Source organism: Kogia breviceps, chromosome 20 (genome assembly GCF_026419965.1).
Source record: "Kogia breviceps isolate mKogBre1 chromosome 20, mKogBre1 haplotype 1, whole genome shotgun sequence".
NCBI lineage: Eukaryota > Metazoa > Chordata > Mammalia > Artiodactyla > Physeteridae > Kogia > Kogia breviceps.
Genome location: NC_081329.1, coordinates 9524927 through 9547706, shown reverse-complemented (window position 1 = coordinate 9547706; position 22780 = coordinate 9524927). Strand labels below are relative to the sequence as shown.

The window sequence follows — 22780 nt, the reverse complement described above, 5'->3', positions numbered from 1 at the left end:
CACCCAGCTCTACCCACCACCAGTCCCTCCCATCAGGAAACTTACAGAAGCCTCTTAGATAACTTCATCCACCAGAGGGCAGACAGCAGAAGCAAGAACTACAGTCCTGCAGCCTGTGGACAAAAACCACATTCACAGAAAAACAGGATGAAAAGGAAGAGAACTATGTATACCAGATGAAGGAACAAGATAAAACCCCAGAAAAACAACTAAATGGAGATAGGCAACCTTCCAGAAAAAGAATTCAGAATAATGATAGCGAATATGATCCAGGACCAGAATTCAGAATAATGATAGCAAAGATGATCCAGAACCTTGGAAAAAGAATGGAGGCAAAGCTCGAGAAGATGCAAGAAATGTTTAACAAAGACCTAGAAGAATTAAAAAACAAACAGATGAATACAATAACTGAAATGAAAAATACACTAGAAGGAATCAATAGCAGAATAAATGAGGCAGAAGAATGGATAAGTGACCTGGAAGGCAAAATGGTGGAATTCACTGCCACAGAACAAAGAAGAAAGAATGAAAAGATATGAAGACAGCCTAAGAGACCTCTGGAACAACATTAAATGCAACAACGTTCGCTTTTTTAGGGGTCCCAGAAGGAGAACAGAGAGAGAAAGGACCTGAGAAAATATTTGAAGAGATTATAGTTGAAAACTTCCCTACCATGGGAAAGGAAAGAGCCACCCAAGTCCAGGAAGAGCAGAGAGTCCCATACAGGATAAATCCAAGGAGAAACATGCCGAGACACATAGTAATCAAACTGGCAAAAATTAAAGACAAAGAAAAATTATTGAAAGCAGCCAGGGAAAAAGGACAAACAACACAAGGGAACTCCCATAAGGTTAACAGCTGATTTCTCAGCAGAAACTCTACAGACCAGAAGGGAGTGGCAGGACATATTTAAAGTGATGAAAGAAGAACCTACAACCAAGATTACTCTACCCAGCAAGGATCTCATTCAGATTCGATGGAGAAATCAAAAGCTTTACAGACAAGGAAAAGCTAAGAGAATTCAGCACCATCAAACCAGCTCTACAACAAATGGTAAAGGAACTTCTCTAAGTGGGTAACACAAGAGAAGAAAAGGACCTACAAAAACAAGCCGAAAACAATTAAGAAAATGGTAATAGGAACATACATATCAATAATTACCTTAAACGTGAATGGATTAAATGCTCCAACCAAAAGACACAGGTTTGCTGAATGGATACAAAAACAAGACCCATATACATGCTCTCTACAAGAGACCCACTTCAAACCTAGGGACACATACAGACTGAAAGTGAGGGGAACGAAATAGATATTCCATGCAAATGGAAATCAAAAGAAAGCTGGAGTAGCAATACTCATCAGATAAAATAGACTTTAAAATAAAGAATGTTACAAGAGACAAGGAAGGACACTACATAATGATCAAGGGATCAATCCATGAAGATGTAACAATTATAAATATATATGTACCCAACATAGGAGTACCTCAATACATAAGGCAAAGGCTAACAGGTATAAAAGGAAATCGACAGTAACACAATAACAGTGGGGGACTTTGTCACCTCACACCAATGGACAGATCTGCCAGACAGAAAATTAATAAGGAAACACAAGCTTTTAAAGACACAATAGACCAGATATATTTAATTGATATTTATAGGACATTCCATCTGAAAACAGCAGATTACACTTTCCTCTCATGTGCACACGGAACATTCTCCAGGATAGATCACGTGTTGGGTCACAAATCAAGCCTTGGTAAATTCAAGAAAATTGAAATCATATCAAGCATCTTTTCTGACCACAAGTCTATGAGATTAGAATTATAGGGAAAAAAAATGTAAAAAACACAAACACATGGAGGCTAAACAATACATTACTAAATACTCAAGAGATGACTGAATAAATCAAAGAGGAAGTCAAAAAATACCTAGAGACAAATGACAATAAAAACACTATGATCCAAAACCTATGGGATGCAGCAAAAGCAGTTCTAAGAGGGATGTTTATAGCTATACAAGCCTACCTCAAGAAACAAGAAAAATCTCAAGTAAACAATCTAACCTTACACCTAAAGGAACTAGAGAAAGAAGAACAAACAAAACCCAAAGTTAGCAGAAGGAAAAAAATCATAAAGATCAGAGCAGAAATAAATGAAATAGAAAGAAAACAATAGCAAAAATCAATACAACTAAAAGCTGTTTCTTTTAGAAGATAAACAAAATTGAAAAACCATTAGCCAGACTCATCAACAGGGAGTGGACTCAATAAAGTTAGAAATGAAAAAGGAGAAGTTACAACAGAAACAGCAGAAATACAGAGTATCCTAAGAGACTACTACAAGCAACTCTATGCCAAAAAAATGGACAACCGGCAAGAAATGGACAAATTCTTAGAAAGGTATAACCTTCCAGGACTGAACCAAGAAGAAATAGAAAATATGAACAGACCAATCACAAATAATGAAATTGAAACTGTGATTAAAAATCTTCCAACAAACATAAGTCCAGGACCAGATGGCTTCACAGGTGAATTCTATCAAATATTTAGAGAAGAACTAACACCCATCCTTCTCAAACTCTTCCAAAAAATGGCAAAGGAAGGAACACTCCCAAACTCACTCTATGAGGGCACCATCACCCTGATACCAAAACCAGACAAAGATACTACAAAAAAAGAAAATTACAGACCAATACCACTGATAAATATAGATGCAAAAATCCTCAACAAAATACTAGCAAACAGAATCCAACAACACATTAAAAGGATCATACACTATGATCAAGTGGGATTTATCCCAGGGATGCAAGGATTCTCCAATATACACAAATCAATCAATGTGATATACCATATTAACAAATTGAATAAAAACCATATGATCATCTCAACAGATGAAGAAAAAGCTTTTGACAAAATTCAATACCCATTTATGATAAAAACTCTCCAGAGGGCTTCCCTGGTGGCGCAGTGGTTGAGAGTCTGCCTGCTGATGCCGGGGACACAGGTTCGTGCCCCGGTCCGGGAGGATCCCACATGCCGCGGAGCGGCTGGGCCCGTGAGCCGTGGCCGCTGAGCCTGCGCGTCCGGAGCCTGTGCTCCGCAACGGGAGGGGCCACAACAGTGAGAGGCCCGCGTACCGCAAAAAAAAAAAAAAAAAAAAAAAAAATCTCTTACCAAAGTGGCGAGGGAACATGTCTCAACATTAATAAAAGTCATTAAAGCAAACCCACAGCCAATATAATACTCAATGGTGAAAAGCTGAAAGCCTTTCTGCTAAATTCAGGAACAAGACAAGGATGCCTACTCTCACCACCTCTATTCAACATAATATTGGAAGTCCTAGGCACAGCAAATCAGATATGAAAAAGAAATAAAGGGTATCCAGATTGGAAGCAAAGAGGTACAACTGCCCCTGTTTACAGTTTACATGATACTGTGTATCAAGAACCCTAAAGTTTCTCCACCTAAAAACTATGAGAACTAATGAATTCAGCAACCTTGTTAATATACAGAAATACATTGCATTCCTATACACTAATAATGAAATATCAGAAAGGGAAATGTTTTTTAAAATCCCATTTAAAAGTCACATTAAAAAAAAACAAATCCTAGTTGAATAAACTTAACCAAGGAGGTGAAAAGCCTATATGCTGAAAACTATATAAAACATTGATAAAAGAAATGGAAAGATACCCCATGCTCTTGGATTGGAAGAATATTAAGATGGCCATAATACCCAAAGCAATCTACACATTTAACTCGATCCCTATCAAAATACTGAGGATATTTTTTCACGGAACTGAAATAATCCAAAAATTTGTACAGAACTACAAAGGACTATGAATTGCCAAAGCAATCTTAGAAAAAAGAGTATAGCTGGAGGCATGACCCTCCCAGGCTTCAGACTAACTACAAAGCTACAGTAATCAAAGCAGTGTTGTAGTAGCAGAAGAACAGACAGAGCAATGTCACAGAGAAGAGAACCCAGAAATAAACCCATGCCCCTACAGTCAATGAATCTACAAAGGAGGCAAGAATATACGATGGGGAAAAGACCGTCTCTTTCAACAAGTGGTGCTGGGAAAGCTGGACAGCCACATGTAAAAGAAAGATTATTTTTATATGTGATGTGAGGGAACATTCTAAACTCAAAATGGTTTTAAGACCTAAAAGTAAGACAAAACTAAGAGAACATAGGAACACTCTGACATAAATGATAGCACTACTTCTTGAATCAGTTACCTAAGGCAAAAGAATTAAAGCAAAACAACACATAATAATAATAATAATAATAAAGACAAATGAGACCTCATTAAAACATATAAGATTTTGCACAGCAAAGGAAGCCTTCAACAAAACAAAAAGACAACCTGCTGAATGGGAGGGACTGTTTGCAAATCATGCGCATCAACAAAGGGTGAATATCCAAAATACACCAACAGCTCATACAACTCAATACCAAAAAAAACAGTCCAATCAAAAAAATGGGCAGAAGACTCAAATAGACATTTTTTCCAAAGAAGACATATGGATGGCAAATGGGCCCATGAAGAGATGCTCAAATTTGCTAATCAATAGAGAAATACAACTCAAAACTACTATGAGGTATTATCCCAAATCTGTCAGAATGGCCACCATCAAAAAGTCTATAAATAACGCATGTTGGAGAGGATACAGAGAAAAGGGAGCCCTTGTACCCTTTTCATGGGAATGTTAAGTTGGTGCAGCCACTATGGAGAACAGTACAGAGGGTCCTCAAAAAACTAAAAATACAACTGCCACACGATCCAGCAGTTCTACTCCTGGGCATATTTACGGAAAAAAACAATACTAATTTGCAAAGATACATGCACCCCAATGTTCACAGCTGCACTATTTACAATATGTAAACAGCCAAGGCATGGAAGCAACCTAAGTGTCCATCGACAGAGACATGGATAAAGAAGATGTAGTACATATATACAATGGAATATTACTCAGCCATAAAAAAGAATGAAATAACGCCATTTGTAGCAATGTGGATGGACTTACAGAATATTACGCTTAGAGGCATAAGTCAGAAAAGACAAATACTATATGGTATCACTCACACGTGGAATCTAAGAAACACAAATGAATGTATATGTAAAACAGAAACAGATTCACAGACAGACTTCTAGAAGACAAACTTAGTTACCGAAGGGGAGATGGAAGCGGAGAAAGACACATTAGGGGTAAGGGAGTAACAGATATGAACTAGCAGATAAAAAAATAAGCAACGAGGATTTACTGTATAGCACAGGGCACTACACTCATTATCTTGTAATCTGTAACAGTACAATCTGTAGAAACACTGAATCTGAATCACTATGCTGTGCACTTGAAACAATACTGTAGACTGACTACACGTGAATAGAAGCCAGGACCCACACCCCAGAGTGGGTGGCCCACAAATGAGAGAAGAGTTACAACTGCAGAGGTGCTCCCCAAGGAGCAAGGGGTCTGGGCCCCACATCAGCTCCCCGGGGTGAGGGTGCTGCACCAGGAAGACGAGTCCCCAGACCATGTGGCTTTGGAGGCCAGTGGGCTTGCTTTCAGGGGACCCCGAGGGCTGTGGGGAAGAGACTCCACCCCTAAAGGATGCACACAGACTCTCATCACGAGCTCCAGGACCCAGGGCAGCAGCAGTGATCTGAAGGAGCCTGGGTCAGACGCACCTGCTGATCATCTCATCCTCCTGGAGAGGCTGGGGGCTCCCCCTGGGGACACAGACACTGGCAGCCGCCACTTGGGAGCCCAGTGTACCGCATGGACACTCACTGGCAACCAGCACTGTGGAATTCTCCCTCCAGCTTCTCAGCCTCAGGACCCAGCCCCACCCCTGCCCAACAGCCTCTAGGCACCAGTGCTGGGATGCCTCAGGCTATGCAGTGAACTGGCAGGGGCACAGCTCCACCCAGCAGACAGGCTGCTTTAAGAACCCCCAGCCCACAGCCCCCCCCCGGATATGCCCTGCCCATCAGAGGGCCCAGGACCTTGCCCCACACACCAGAGCACAGGCACTAGACCAGGGAGCCCCAGGCCCTGCAGTCAGAGGTCCCGGGACTCAGCCCTGCCCACCAGCAAGCCTACTCCAGCCCTGAGGCCACCCTCACCTACCAGTGGGCAGACACCAGCCCCAGGACAACTGCAGCCCTGCAGCCGGCTGTGACAGGACCCAGCCCGCTAACCAGCGGGCCAACACAAGCTTCAGGACCCCTGGACCCCACCCATGAGCAGTCTGACACCAGCTACTGAACCCCTGGGCCCTGCAGCCAGCCCCCAGGACCTGGCTCTGCCCACCAGTGAGGCAGCACTAGCCCGGGGCACCCCCGGGGATTCTGTAGCCAGCCACCTCGTGACCTGGCCCCACCAACCAGAATCCGGCAGCCTCTGTGCAAGGCAGGGCCTGGCAACCAAATGGACGGGGGCCGGCCACGCCTACCAGGGCACCCTCAGTAGTCAGACCACTGCAGCAGTAGGACCTATGCAGCCCTCACTGGGGGAACCACTAGAGCATACAGCTCTGGCGACAAGAGGAGTGTGTGCTTCTGGGGCACACAGGATGTCTCCTACAGAGGGCCACTTCTCCAAGGGTGGGAAACATGACCAACCGCCAGATATGTAGAAGTACATCGACTTAGGCAAGATGAAGTGACAGAGAAACACATTCCAAATGAAGGAATGAGATAAAACCCCAAAAGAAAAACTAAGTGAAGTGGAGATAAGCAGTCTACCTAAGGATGAATGATCATAAAGCTGATCGAAGAACTCAGGAGGAGAACGCATTAATGGAGCAAGAAGTTAGAAGTTTTAAAGAGTTAGAAAATATAAAAAACCCAACAGAGGTGAAGAATATAATAACTGAAATGAATACAGTAGGAGACTGTATACAGACTGATACAGAGGAATGGATTAGTAAGCTGGAAGACAGTCGTGGAAATCACTGATGCTAGAGAGAAAAAATAAGAAATGACAGTGTAAGAGACTTCTGGGACCTCCAGTGCACTAATATTTACATATAAAGGTCCTAGAAAGGGAAGAGAAAAAGGGGCATAGAACACGTGTGAAGAAATAACTGAAAACCTCTGTAACCTGGGAGAGGAGACAGACATCCAGGTCCTAGAAGCACAGAGTCCCAAACAGGATCAACCAAAGGAGGGTCACACCAAGACACATTCTAAGCAGAACAGCAAAAACTGGAGCAAACATTAAAAGCAGCAAAGGAAAAGCAACAAGTAACAAGGGAACTCCCATAAGGCTACCAGCTGACTTTTCCACAAACTCTGCAGGCCAGAAGGGAGGAGCACAATATATTTAAAGTGATAAAAGGGGAAAACCTGATAACCAAGGATTACTCTGCCCGGCAAGACTTTGATTTGATGGAGAGATCAAGAAATTTACAGATGAGCAAAAACTAAAAAGTTCAGCACCACCAAACCAGCTTTACAAGAAATGTTAATGGGACTTCTCTAAGCAAAAAAAGAGAAGGCCACAACTAAAAACACGAAAATTACAAAGGGAAAAAGCTCATCAGTAAAGGCAAATATTTAGAAAAGGTACTAAATCATGTACAAAGCAAGTTAGAAACTTAAGTCAATTTAGTGTGATCATCTACAAAACATGTAAAATATGACAAAGATAGTAATCATGAGGAGAGTAAAAATGCAGGATTGTTAAAATGCGTCTGAAATTAAGTGATCAGCAACTTAATCACACATGTATATTACTATATATAACCTCATGGTAATGATAAACCCTAAATCTATAATGCTACACAAAGATACAAAGAACAGAGGAAATCTAAACACTAAAGATAGTCATCAAATCACAAAGGTCAAAAGGAATTTTAAAAACTACAAAAAACAACCCCCAATTAAAATGGCAGTAAGTACATACATATCAATAGTTACTTTAATGTAAATGGACTAAATACTCCAATAAGACAGTGACTAAATGGATACAAAAGCAAAACCTGTATATACGCTGCCTACAAGAGACTCACTTCAGATCTAAACATACAGACTGAAAGTGCGGGGATGGAAAGTGGTATTCCATGCATGTGGAAATCTAAACAAAGCTTAGGTAGCAATACTTAACAGACAAAAGAGACTTCAAAACGAAGACTGTTAAAAGAAACAAAGGACATTATATAATGCTCAAGGGGTCAATCCAAGAAGATACAACTGTTGTAAATATATATGCACCCAACATAGGAACACCAAAACATATAAGGCAAGTATTTACATAAAGGGAGAGATTGACAGTAGCACAGTAATAGTGGGGGACTTTTTAAAATTTTTTTTGCGGTACGCAGGCCTCTCTCTCACTGTGGTGGCCTCTCCCGTTGCAGAGCACAGGCTCCGGACGCGCAGGCCAAGCGGCCATGGCTCACGGGCCCAGCCGCTCCGCGGCACGTGGGATCCTCCTGGACCGAGGAACGAACCCCGTGTCCCCCCTGCATCGGCAGGCGGACTCTCAACCACTGCGCCACCACGGAAGCCCTAGTGGGGGACTTTTTAACACCACTTACAATCAGTGGACAGATCATCCAGATAGAAAATTCAATAAGGAAACACTGGCCTTAAATGACACATTAGTTCAGATGGACTTTCTATAGGTTTAGAATATCCCAAAAGCAGAATATAGTAAGTCTCCTACATTATGAACCTTCAAGATGTGAACTTTTAAAGATGCAAACATGCACTTGCATGTCCAATCACATAAGTTTGTTCACATGTCAGGTGTACATTGTCACGTGCTTGCATCCTCTACACGTGGTTGTGCTTTTGTGTAATTTATATACAGTATACAGTATCTTTATTTCAAGCCCAGGATGTCCGGAAGCAAGCGTAAAAGCAGTGGTGATGTAGCTGGTACTGCTAAGAAGCACCAAGCGGCAACAATTGAAACAGAAGCGAAAACAATTGAGAGAGTGGCGCAACAAGAGGAAGAAGTAAGTTAAGAACCAGAGAGACTCACGACGCAGGAAACGGCATGGGGACTTCGAGGAGGCACTGCTGGTTTTTGAGGCACAGGACCCAAACGCAGAACGGTACACAAAGGTTGCAGCCGCTGTTCAGAATGTAATTCCGTGCTACCGTGTCACCTATGATGAGAAAAAAGAGCTACTACTCGGACATCACTGGGTCGTTTTTTCAAGAGGGCAGACAGAATTGAATCCAGCAAGGAACCGGAACCCGTGCCATCAACGTCAGCTATGAACGACATGGCAGCTCGCCCTCCGTCTCCTGTTGCTGACGATCCTTCAGCTCTACCATCTCCCACCTCCTGTCCCTCCTCCAGGCAGTAACTTCTTGCCTGTTCACTCGATGCTGCCCGTGTGCCAGCTGTTGTAACGTACTACTGTACTTTTCAAGGTACTGTACTGTTAAAAATTAAAACATTTTTAATCTTGTTTGTTTTTATATATTATTAGTGTGAAAAGTATTATAAACCTATTACAGTACAGTACTATATAGCTGACTGTGTTAGTTGGGTACGTAGACTAACTTCGTGGGACTTACAAACAAATTGGACTTACGAACACGCTCTCGGAACGGAACTCATTCGTGTGTAGGGAACTTACTATACACATTCTTTTCAAGTGCACATGAAACATTCTCCAGGATAATCACATGCTAGGTGTCAATACAAACCTCAGTAAGTAAGAAAACTGAAATAATATCAAGGATCTTCTCCTATCACAATGCTATGAGACTAGAAATCAACAAGAAAACTGCAAAAAGCACAAACACATGGAGCCTAAGTAATATGCTACTAAACAACCAATGGGTCACTGAAGAAGTCAAAGAAGAAATTTTTAAAAATACCTGAAGACAAATGAAAACAAAACCACAATGATCCAAAGATCTATGGGATGCAGCAAAGGCAGTTCTAAGAAGGAAGTTTTAGGGATACAAGTTTACCTCAGGAAACAAGAAAAAATCTCTAACAATCTAACCTTACACCCAAAGGAACTAGAAAAAGAATAAACAAAACCCACATTTAGAAGGAAAGAAATCTTGAAGATCAGAGCAGATATAAATGAAAAAAAACAGAAAGATCAATGAAACAAAGAGCTGGTTTTTTGAAGAGAAACAAAATAGATAAAGCTTTACCCAGACTCAATCAAGAAAAAAAGGAGAGGGTCCAATCAAAAATCAGAAGTGAAGAAGTTACAACCGGCACCACAGAAACACAAAGGGTCATAAGGAGACCACTGTGAGCAACTACACACCAATGAAATGGGCAAAAGCCAGAAGGAATGGACAAGTTCTTAGAAATGTACAAAATCTTGAGACTGAACCAAGAAAAGACAGAAAGTATGAACAGACCAATTACCAGTGGCGAAACTGAATGAGTAATTTAAAAACTCCCAACAAAGTCCAGGACCAGATGGCTTCACAGGTGAATTCCACTGGACTTTCAGAGAAGAGTTAATACCTACCCTTCTGAAATCATTCCAAAAAACTGCAGAGGAAGGAACACTTCTGAACTCATTCTATGAGGCCACCATCACCCTGATACCAAAACCAGACAAATCAAAGAAAAAAGAAAGTTACAGGCCAGTAACACTGATGAACATATATGCAAAAATCCTCAGTGAATTAGCAGCTGAATTCAGGAATACATTAAAAGGACCATACATCGTGATCAAGCAAGGATATAAGAATGGTTCAATATCCACAAATCAATGTGATACACCACATTAACAAATTGAATTAAACCCATATTATTATCTCAAGAGATGCAGAAAAAGCTTTTGACAAAACTCAACAGCCATTTATGATAAAACCTCAAAGTGGGTATAGAGGAAACATACCTTGACATAAAGGCCATAAAAATAAGCCCACAGCTAACATCATACTCAATGGTGAAAAGCGGAGACATTTCTTCTAAGATCAGGAACAAGACAAGGATGTCCACTCTCGCCACTTTTATTTATTATAGTTTTGGAAGTCCTAGCCATAGCAATCAAAGAAAAAAGCAAGCAAAGGGATCCAAACTGGGGAAGAAAAAAAATTGTCATGTTTCCAGGTGGCATGATACCACACATAGAAAATCCTAAAGATGCCACTAGAAAACTACTAGAGCTCAATGAATTTGGAAAGGTTGCAGGATACCAAATTAATATACAGAAACCTGTTGTATTTCTGTACACTAACAACCTTATCGGATGATGGTGCAGACAAGCAGACACAAATATAGCAGCTCTTCAAGCAATTCTGTGTAACCGTATTGGAGACACTGGATTTATTACATCAGTAGCATGATTTCTGTTTAATTTACATGCGTGAGATCTGCAACAAATCTCCATACTTGACCTAAGCCACTCAAACCTACCTTTAACAGGACCTGTACTAGCTGCAGCTGGAAAATCCACCCAATTTGGTCTCCGTCCTTGACTCCCTCAGCAACAGAAGGTGCTACCCCTGTTCCAGCCTTTCTCCCCTCAAGCACATTAGTTGTAGCAGGTATTTTCCTACTCATCCACTTCTACCCTTTAACAGAAAACAATGAGCTTATTCAGACAGTAACACTATGCTTAGGGGCTAGTACTACATCATTTACAGCAATATGCGCTCTTACCCAAAAGAATATCTTAAAAAATTGTCACTTTCTCCACTTCAAGCCAGTTAGGCCTTATAATGGTAACAACCTGGATTAACCAGCCTTATCTAGCATTCCTCCATATCTGCACACACACCTGTTTTAAGGCCATATTATTTATATGCTCTGGGTCTACTGTTCACAGCCTAAACGATGAACAAGACATTCGAAAAATAGGGGGCCTAATCAAAGCAATACCCTTTACTACAACAGCCCTCGTTATCGGAAGCCTAGCCCTAACAGGAATACCTTTCTGTACTGGATTTTATTCTAAAGACCTAATTATCAAGGCTGCAAATACGTCTTACACCAACAGCTGAGCCCTGCTAATAACCCGAATCACCACACCCCTCACAGCTGCTCACAGTACCCACATTACCTTCTTCGCATTATTCGGACAACCCCCCCGCTTTCCCCCTTTAACTTTCATGAGTGAAAGCAACCCACTCCTAATCAATTCTATCAAACGCTTATTAACTGGGAGCATTTCGCCAGGTTTATCATCTCCAACAACACTCCTCCAGTAACAGTCCCTCCAATACCTATGCCCTACTTCGTAAAACAGCTGCCCTCGCTCTAATTATCCTCGGCTTGACTCTAGCCCTTGAACTTAATCTTTCTCAAAACTTAAAATAAGTATTTCTCAGACATCAAGTTCTCCAACTCCTCAGGATACTTTCCCACTCTCACACACCATCTTTCACCCTACTGAAACCCGTGAAGAAGCCAAAAATCAGCATCTTCTCTCCGAGACTTAATTTGACTAGAAAGCATTTTACCAAAAACCACCTCCCTTATTCAAATAAAATTCTCTACATTAGGATCAGAACAAAAAGGCCTAATCAAGCTATATCCCCTCTCACTCCTCATTACCCTCGCCCTGAGCACGAATCTAGTTACGAGTAACCTCTACAATAACCCCAACACCGATAAGCAGTGATCAACCAGTAACAGTCGCCAGTCAAGAAGCGCAGCTGTACAACGCCGCAATTCCCATCCTCTTCCCTAAAAAACCAGACCCACCACCTGCATCATAAATTACTCAATCGCCTAGCCCACTAAACTTAAGTACGGTTTCTACCTTTCTAAAACATAAAACACCACTGAAAACTCTAATAATAAAGCCTGAAAGAAATATTCCCAAGACAGTCTTACTAGGAACCCGAACTTCTGGGTACTCTTCAGTAGCTATGGCTGTCATATTACCAAACACTACCAACATCCCCCCTAAATAAATAAAAAATACCATTAATTTCCAGCCAATTAAGCCAACTGTGCTCTTTTCCCCGTGGGGGCCTGGTGTGCAATGGCTGCAAACAGCAGCAGCCTCCTCGGTGGTACGTGCAGCCTGTTGCCCGTATGGTTGCCCTCAGGGACGCTGGATTCGGTCCTTTCCAGTGGACACTCGTGACTGGCGTGCTGCCCCCAGTCTAGGCTGCAGACAGGTATGCGCGGTGCCTTTGGAAAGCTCCAGAGCACGGTGGCCAGCATCCACAGTGGCCAAGTCAACATGCCCATCCACACCAAGCACAGGACAAGCAGCATGTGACTGAGGCCCTGTGCAGGGCCAAGTCCAAGTGCTCTGGCCTCCAGAAGATCTATGTCTCCACGAAGTGGGGACTTACTAAGTTTAATGTGGATGAATCTGATGACATGGTGGCAGAAAAGTGGCTCATCCCGGATGGCTGTGGGATAAGATACAGCCCTAGTCATGGCCCCTGGACACGTGGCGGGCTCTGTGCTCAGGAGGGCCTTGGCGCCGTCCCCTCCTTACTCGGGCACACCAATACGTCCTACTTTCCAGCTTTTTCTAAAAAAGAAAAAAACCATTAAATCTAAAAATGAACCACCAAAAGTCAACATGGTCCCACAACCAGCACCACCACCCACAGTCAGTCCAAGCCCTCCAGATACAGGGGAAGGTTTTGAAGAAAACCCCATAAAGTCACAAAGGACTCAAAACAAATACGGCGTATCATTAGTCTTACACGGAATCTAACCATGGCCAATGACATGAAAAATCATTGTTATTCAACTATAAGAACACTAGTGGAGCTTCCCTGGTGGCACAGTGGTTGAGAGTCCGCCTGCCGATGTAGGGGACACAGGTTCGTGCCCCGGTCCGGGAAGATCCCACTTGCCGCGGAGCGGCTGGGCCCATGAGCCATGGCCGCTGAGCCTGCACATCTGGAGCCTGTGCTCTGCAACGGGAGAGGTGGCAGCAGGGAGAGGCCCGCATACCGGAGAAAAAAAAAACACTAGTGACCAACATCTGAAAATCACACCCATTAATAAAAATCAGCAATGCATTCACTGATATTCCAGCCTCATCAAACATTTCATCATGATGACATTTTGGCTCCCTATTGGGTATCTTTGATTTTACAAATCTTAACAGGCTTGTTCCTAGCAATACATCACACACTCAGACACAATAACTGCTTTCTGATCAGTGACACCCCTCTGCCATAGATCATAGATGACTCATTTGGTAGGTACATGCAAACGGAGCTCCCGTATTCTTTATTTGCCTACTTATTCATGTAGGACGTGGGCTATATTATGGGTCCTGTGCTTTTCTAGAGACATGAAAGATCGGCATTATCCTATTTTCAGGTATAGCTGCAGCATTCATAGGCTGTGTTACCCTGAGGACAAACCCCATTCTGAGGACGAGCAGTCACCCCTAGCCTCCTCCCAGCAATCCCGTACATCGGTACAAACCTCGTCCAATGGGCCTGAGGCGGCTTCTCGGTAGACAAAGCAACTCTTTACACAATTCTTCACCCTCCATTTTATTCTCCCATTCAGCACTGCAGCACTAGCAGCTGTCCACCTACTATTCCTCCACGAAACAGGACCTCATAAGCCCAAAGGAATCCCATCTGACATAGACAAGATTCCATTTCACCCCTACTATACAATTAAAGACATTTTAGGTGCTGTATTACTAGTTCTAGCATTGATAGCATTAGTCTTATTCTCACCCGACTTATTAGGAGACCCCGACAACTACCCCCAGCAAACCCTCTCAATACACCACCTCACATTAAACGAGAGTGTACTTCCTATTTGCATACACAATCCTACAGTCAATCCCCAATAAACTGGGAGGAATACTAACCCTAATCTTTTTGATCGTAATCCTAGCATTTATCCCAGTGCTCCACACATCCAAGCAATGAAGCGTAATACCCTGCTGACCCCTTAGCCAATGTCTGTTCTGAATCCTAGTGGCAGACCTATTAACACTAACATGAATTGGAGGACAACACGTAGAGCATCCTTTCGTTATCACTGGACAACTAGCGTCTATTTTATACTTCTTTCTAATCCTAGTACTAATGCCAGTAACCAGTATTGTTGAAAATAATCGCCTGAAATGAAGAGTCTTTGTAGAAGATACATCATTCTGGTCTTATAAACCAGAGAAGAAGAACAACACATCTCCTTAAGACTCAAGGAAGTAGCTCCAGCTCCACCATCAGCACCCAAAGCTGAAATTCTACTTACACTATTCCCTGAAACTTTTTGTCATGGGACATTTACAAAATTATTGAGTACTATTTCAGTATTAAAATGATCTCACTTCGTGCATATCTGCATCACCACATCAACACATACATACGGGGCTTCCCTGGCGGCGCAGTGGTTGAGTGTCCGCCTGCCGAGGCAGGGGACACGGGTTCGTGCCCCGGTCCGGGAGGATTCCACATGCCGCGGAGCGGCTGGGCCCGTGAGCCATGGCTGCTGGGCTTGCGCGTCCGGAGCCTGTACTCCGCAACGGGAGAGGCCACAGAAGTGAGAGGTCCGTGTACCGCCAAAAAAAAAACAAATACAAAAAAAACAAACAAACATACATATGTGCCATATCGTACATAATACATTTGGTATATAATCATACATTTACCCCGTGCTTATAAGCACGTAATTGTATTATTGATATTAAATAGAATGTATACATTGTCAATCATACTTAGCACATTAAGTCAAATCAATTAAGGTCAACATGCATATCATATCCAGCAGATCACGAGCTTAATCACCAGTCCGAGTGAGACCATCGCGCCACTTGGCAGCTGTCCCTCTTCTCGCTCCGGGCCCGCGATCTGTGCGGGTTTCTATTGATGAATTTTATCAGACATCTGGTTCTTATTTCAGGACCATCTCACCTAAAATCGCCCATTCCTTCCTCTTAAACAAGACATCTTGATGGACTAATGACTATTCAGCCCATGCTCACACATAACTGTGGTGTCATGCATTTGGTACTTTTTAACTTTTAAGGGATGCTTGGACTCAGCTATGGCCATCTGAGGCCTTACCTCAAATAAATTGTAACGGGACTTTAATTGAACATCAATTACCAACATCATCAACCATAAGCTGCTGTTCAGTCAATAGTTACAGGACATAAGATTACACGCACGTGTGCAAGTACAGAGTTTAACCACCTACCCAAAATTAAACAGACGAGTAAATAACCCAATCGCACTGTTGACTTTAAAAAAAAAAAAAAATGCACAACATGAGAGTTGCGAGTTAAGTTTTATTTGGGGCAAAATGAGGACTGCAGCCCGGGAGACAGCATCCCAGAGAGCTCTGAGAAACTGCTCCAAAGAGGCAGGGGGAAGGTCAGTATATATGTGATTCTGGTGCAGGGGGAATATATGCTATCAAGCACATATTTTTTACTGAAGGTTTCTACAAGTCTCGTGCAGGTTACTGCTAGTCACGAAGAGCAGACGCTGCCATGAAGGATTTTAGTGCTTTTCTAGATATAAAGAGATACAAGAATTGGGCTCAAAAAATGGGCTCCTGAAAATATCTAACTCTCTGAAGACCTGTTCTGCCAGTTCGTCCCAGCACAGAGAGCCTCGTTTCAGCTCCACCTTGAACTCCTTTCAGGGGGCGCTCAAGGTGAGCAGCCACAGAGCGCAGGATTTACTCCTTGTAGAGGTCGGTGGCCAGTGCCAATCTGTCATTAACGGTGCCAATAAACTACTTAGATATCCACCGCTGACATAAGCAGACACCTCCCTAATCTATTGACCATTATTATCGAAATTTTAATACTCAATCTGACATAAACCACATAAAGCAATCATATAAATATTAATCCATCACATACATCAACTTGGTAATGTAGCTTAAACCCTAAAGCAAGGCACTGAAAATGCCTAGATGAGTTCATTAACTCCATAAACACATAGGTTTGGTCCCAGCTGTTCTACTAGTTTTTAATAAAATTACACACGCAAGCGTCCACGCCCCGCTGAGAATGCCCTCTAAATCACCAAGATTAAAAGAGGTGGGTGTCAAGCACACTACCACCAGCAGCTCACAACACCCTGCTGAACCACACCCCACAGGAAACAGCAATGATAAAAATTAAGCTATAAATGAAAGTTCGACTAAGTTATATTAACTAGGGTTGGTAAATTTCATGCTGGCCACCAGGGTCATACGATTAACTCAAATTAATAGAAATACGGCATAAAGCATGTTAAAGAGTAATGCAAAATAGTTTTAATTAAACCATAACTAAAATGAAAGTAGATGACGAAAATGACTTTAGTATTTCCTGATTACACAGCCCCTAAGACCCAAACTGGGATTAGATACCCCACTACGCTTAGCCCTAAACCCAAATAATTACAAGAACAAAATTATTCACCAAAGTAGTACTGGCAAGAGCTTAAACTCAAAGGCCTTGATGCTGCTTCTAGAGGAGCCTCTTCGATAATCGGTGAACCCCGATAAACCTCACCAGCCCTCGCTAGCTCAGTCTATATGCTGCCATCTTCAGCGAACTCTAAAAAGGCATACAAGCAAGCATAACTATTATACATAAAAACGTTAGGTCAAGTTGTAACCTACGGGGTGGGAAGAAATGGGCTACATTTTCTGTATCAAGAACATATTTTCATCACATGAAACTTTTTATGAAATCTAAAAACCAAAGGAGCATTTAGTAGTAAATTAAGAAAAGAGTGCTTAGTTTAATAAGGCCATGAAGCACACACACACCGCCCGTCATCCTACCCAAGTATAATGATAATTTCGTATAATCTATTAGCAAATACTAATCATATGCAAGGAGACAGGTCATAACAAGGTAAGCATGCTGCAAAGTATGCTTGGATAAATCAAAGCATAGCTTAAATAAAGCACCTACCGTCCACCCAGGAGATTTCATATCCCATGAATGCCTTGAACTAAAGCTAGCCCAACACCCCTCCCATTATATTAGCATAAGCGGATTAAACATTCACTCAACACTTAAAGTATAGGAGATAGAATTTAAATTACCCTCTGGCGCTATAGAGGAAGTACCGTAAGGGAATGATGAAATATTAAAGGTAATAAAAAGCAAAGTTTACCTCTTGTACCTTTTGCATAATGATTTAACTAGCAAAAATTTAACAAAGAGAACTTAAATAACCCAAAACCAAACGAGCTACTTATGAACAGTTTATTAGAACAAACTCATCTATGTGGCAAAATAGTGAGATTTGTAAGTAGAGCTAACAAGCCTAATGAGCCTGGTGACAGCTGGTTGTCCAAAAAAAGAATTTCAATTCAACCTTAAAAAGTACTAAAAACCATTTTAATTTTTAATGTATTTTTAAATGTTAGTCTTTTTAGAAACGTATACGACCATAATTAGAAAGTAAAAAACAAACACCACCACAGCTGGCATAAAAGCAGCCACCAATTAAGAAGGCATTCAAGCTCAACTATAAATACATCACAATACCAACAATAAACAAATCAACTCTTAGTCTTACTACTGGACCAACCTATTGAGTTATAGAAGCAATACTGTTAATATGAGTAACAAGAAATATTTCTGCTTGCATAAGTTTACATCAGTAACTAATAATATGCTGATAAATAACAGTAAATAAATACAACTCAACACTAAATTACTTATTAAATGCACTGTTATAACACAGCCATGCACCCAAGGAAAGATTAAAAAAAGTAAAAGGAACTCAGAATACACAAACCCCACCTGTTTACCAAACACATCACTTCCAGCATAACTAGTATTAGAGGCACCGCCTGCCCAGTGACAACTGTTAAACGGCAGCGGTATCCTGACCGTGCAAAGTAGCATAATCATTAGTTCTCTAAATAAGGACTTGTATGAATGGCCACACGAGGGTTTTACTGTCTCTTACTTTTAATCAGTGAAATTGACCTTCCCATGAAGAGACAGGAGTAACAAAATAAGAAGACCCTATGGAGCTTTAATTAGTTAATCCAAAAATATATAATTAAACCACCAAGGGATACCAAAATTTCATATGGGTTAACAATTTTGGTTGGGGTGACCTTGGAGAACAAAAAAGCCTCCGAGTGATTAAAATCTAGACTTACTAGTCAAAACACAGTACCCCCTTATTGATCCAAAAACTGATCAACGGAACAAGTTACCCTACAGATAACAGTGCAATCCTATTCTAGAGTTCATATGGACAACAGGGTTTACGACCTTGATGCTGGATCAGGTGGTTCTGAAGAACCTAGGGGCAGGACAGGAATAAAGACGCAGACGTAGAGAATGGACTTGAGGACACGGGGAGGGGGAAGGGGAAGTGAGAGAGTGGCATGGACACATGTACACTACCAAACGTAAAATAGATAGCTAGTGGGAAGCAGCCGCACAGCACAGGGAGATCAGCTCAGTGCTCTGACCACCTAGAGGGGTGGGATAGAGAGGGAGGGAGGGAGACGCAAGAGGGAGGGGATATGGGGACATATGTATACGTATAGCTGATTCACTCTGTTATCCAGCAGAAACTAACACAACAATGTGAAGCAATTATACTCCAATAAAGATGGTAAAAAAAAAAAAAAAAAGTCCTACGTGATCTGAGTTCAGAGCGGCATAATCCAGGTCGGTTTCTATTATATATTTCTCCCAGTATGAAAGTACAAGAGAAACAAGGCCCACTTCACATAAGCACCTTAAAATAATTAATGATATAATCTTAACTTAATTAACAAATACAAAATAGCCAACCTAGACCAGGGTTTGTTAAGGTGGCAGAGCCTGATAATTGTGTAAAACTTAAAAGGTTTCTTTATGACCAGAGGTTCAAATCCTCTCCCTAGCAAAATGTTTACAATCAACATCTTAAGGCTTGCTATCCCTATTCTTTTAGCCGTAGCACACCTAACACTAACTGAACGAAACATTTTAGGTTATATGCAACTCCAAAAAGGGCCAAATATCGTGGGACCATACGGCCTACTACAACCCACTGGTGATGCAGTCAGATTATTCATAAAAGAACGGCTACTACCAGCTACATCCTCCGCCTTCACATTCATCATCGCCCCAGTCCCAGCCCTAACCGTACGAGTCCCCCCACCCCTTCGTTAATAAAGCCCTGGGTGTATTATTTACACTGGCTACATCAAGCCCAGCTGTACACTCTACTTTATGATCCCGATGGGCTTCCAACTCAAAATACACACTGATCGGAGCAGCAGCACAATTTCACATGAAGTAATGCCAGCAATTATTCTTTTATCGGTTCTCCTAATAAATGGATCTTTCACTTTCAACCTTCGTCACAACACAAGAACAATTATGATTTTCCCATCATGACCACTGGCTATGATTTCTTTCCATTCTAGCAGAAACTAATTGAGACCCCTTTGACCTGACAGAAGAAGAATCTGATCTTGCATCAGGTTTCAACGTAGAATATGAAGCAGGCCCATTCACCATATTTTTCCTAGCAGAATATGCCAACATTATGATAAATATCTTCACGACAATCTTACTCCAAGGAGCATTCCACAGCCTATACATACCAGAACTCTATACAACCAATTTTATCACCAAACGCTACTATTGGGCTTCCGTGGTGGCGCAGTGGTAAAGAATTCGCTTGCCAATGCAGGGGACACGGGTTCGAGCCCTGGTCCAGGAAGATCCCACATGCCACGGAGCAACTAAGCCCATGCACCACACCTACTGAGCCTGCACTCCAGAGCCGGTGAGCCACAACTGCTGAGCCCATGAGCCACAACTACTGAGCCTGCACTCTAGAACCCGTGCTCCACAGCAAGAGAAGCCACCGCGATGAGGAGCCCATGAACCGCAACGAGGAGTAGCCCCCGCTCGCCGCAACTACAGAAAGCCCGCGCACAGCAACGAAGACCCAATACAGCCAAAAATAAATTTTTTAAAAACCACTACTATTGGGCTTCCCTGGTGGCGCAGTGGTTGAGAATCCGCCTGCCAATGCAGGAGACACGGGTTCGTGCCTTGGTCCGGGAAGATCCCACATGCCGCGGAGCAACTAAGCCCGTGAGCCATGGCCGCTAGGCCTGCGTGTCCGGAGCCTGTGCTCCGCAACGGGAGAGGCCACAACAGTGAGAGGCCCGCATACCGCAAAAAAAAAAAAAAAAAAACCACTACTATTAACGGTCTCCTTCCTATGAACTCAAGCAACCTATTCTTGACTCTGATATGATTAACACATTTACTCTGAAAAGATCTCCTACCACTAACGCTAGACCTATACATATGACACATTTCATCATCTATTATAATATCAAGCATCTCTCCACAAACGTAATATGTCTGACAAAAGACTTTGATAGAGTAAATGATAGAGGTTTAAATCCTCTTATTTTTAGGATCACAGAAATTGAACCTATGCTTCAGAATTCAGGATTCTTCGTGCTTCCATATTACACCATGTTCTATAATAAGGTCAGCTAAATAAGCTCTTGGGCCTCAAAAATGTTGGTTTATACCTTTCCTGCACTAATAAATCCCATCATCTTTACTATCATCTTAACAACCATTATCTCAGGAACTGTAATAACCAGCTCCCACTGATTATTCATCTGAATCAACTTCGAAATAAATATACTAGCCATTACTCCCATTATAATAAAAAAATTTAACACATGAGCTATAGAAGTATCCACTAAGTATCTTCTAACACAAGCTGCCACATCAATACTACTTATAATAGCCATTATTATTAAGTTGCACTGCAGCCAATGAACCATCACAAAAATATTCAATCCAACAGCAGCAACAATAGCCCTAACCATAAAACCAGGCCTATCCCCATTCCACCTCAGTGTACCCCGTTAATAGCAGGCTCAATGCTATTAACACGACAAAAACTTGCACCCCCATCAGTACTATATCAAATCTCACCATCTGTCAACCTAAACCTCATATTATCTATAGCCCTGTTATCCATCTTAATTGGGGGCTGAGGTGGGTTAAACCAAACCTCATTCAACATGCATGTAGTGGAGGATATTTTGCAACCACATGGATGTAATGGAAGGTATTTTGCTAAGTGAAATAAGTTACGAGAAAAACATACTGTATGAGTATCACTTAAATGCGGAATCTAAAAAATAAAACTCGTGAACAAAAAACACTCAGAGAATGAACTAGTGGCTCCCAGCAAGGAGAGGGAGGGGGAGGGGTAATACTGGGGGACAGAACCAAGAGGTACAAGCTACTACGTATACAGTAAGCTTGAAGGGTGTGCTGTACAACACAGGGAACACAGGCAACGCTGCATAGTAACTGTAAGTGGAGCGTGATGCAAAAGTTCGGAATCGCCCCTCCGTATACCCCAAAGGAACGCTGCTAACTGACTACACCCTCAGCGCGGTTAGGCAGACATGACCATGAGGGTGGGGCAGGGGACCCATCCCCTACACTGTTCAAGGTCACCTGCAGTCCCCGCTGTCCTGGCGTTGCCGGGTCTTCTTCCCGTCTCTCCAGACTCTCCTTCCTGGGCGGGGAGGCAGTTCTGGTCCGCCTCAGACTGTTCCTCTCAGAGATGAGGAGTCAGCCTGGCCTGAGCATCTGCAAGTAACCCTTCTCCAGTGTTAACGTGGCACAGCGGGTTAGGTCCGTGCTCCCTGGGCTCTGGCCCCAGCCCTGCTCCTGAGATGGACAAGATGTAAGCACGGCCGCATGCGTCTCCCGGCCCCGTATGCCCGCCCAGGAGAAGGGGGTGGGCGGCCTGAGAGCTCCAGCCTTCGCTCTGCCGGCCGCCCACCCACCCACCGGGCTGTGAGGAGGCGGCGCCTAAGATCCTCCTGGCCCGGCCCAGGCAACCCCCAGACTCGCGACCACGGTGGGTGT

The 22780-nt window shown here is 42.5% G+C and overlaps 1 long non-coding RNA gene and 1 other non-coding gene across 2 annotated transcripts in view; one reads left to right on the top strand and one right to left on the bottom strand.

Moving 5' to 3' along the window:
* LOC136793334 (uncharacterized) overlaps positions 1-22780 on the bottom strand; it is a 30641-nt gene that overhangs the window by 5244 nt on the left and 2617 nt on the right. The window lies entirely within an intron of this gene.
* LOC131747633 (small nucleolar RNA SNORA70) lies at positions 12885-13021 on the top strand. Its single transcript, XR_009332963.1, has one exon. It is a non-coding gene; the product is annotated as a small nucleolar RNA SNORA70 (small nucleolar RNA).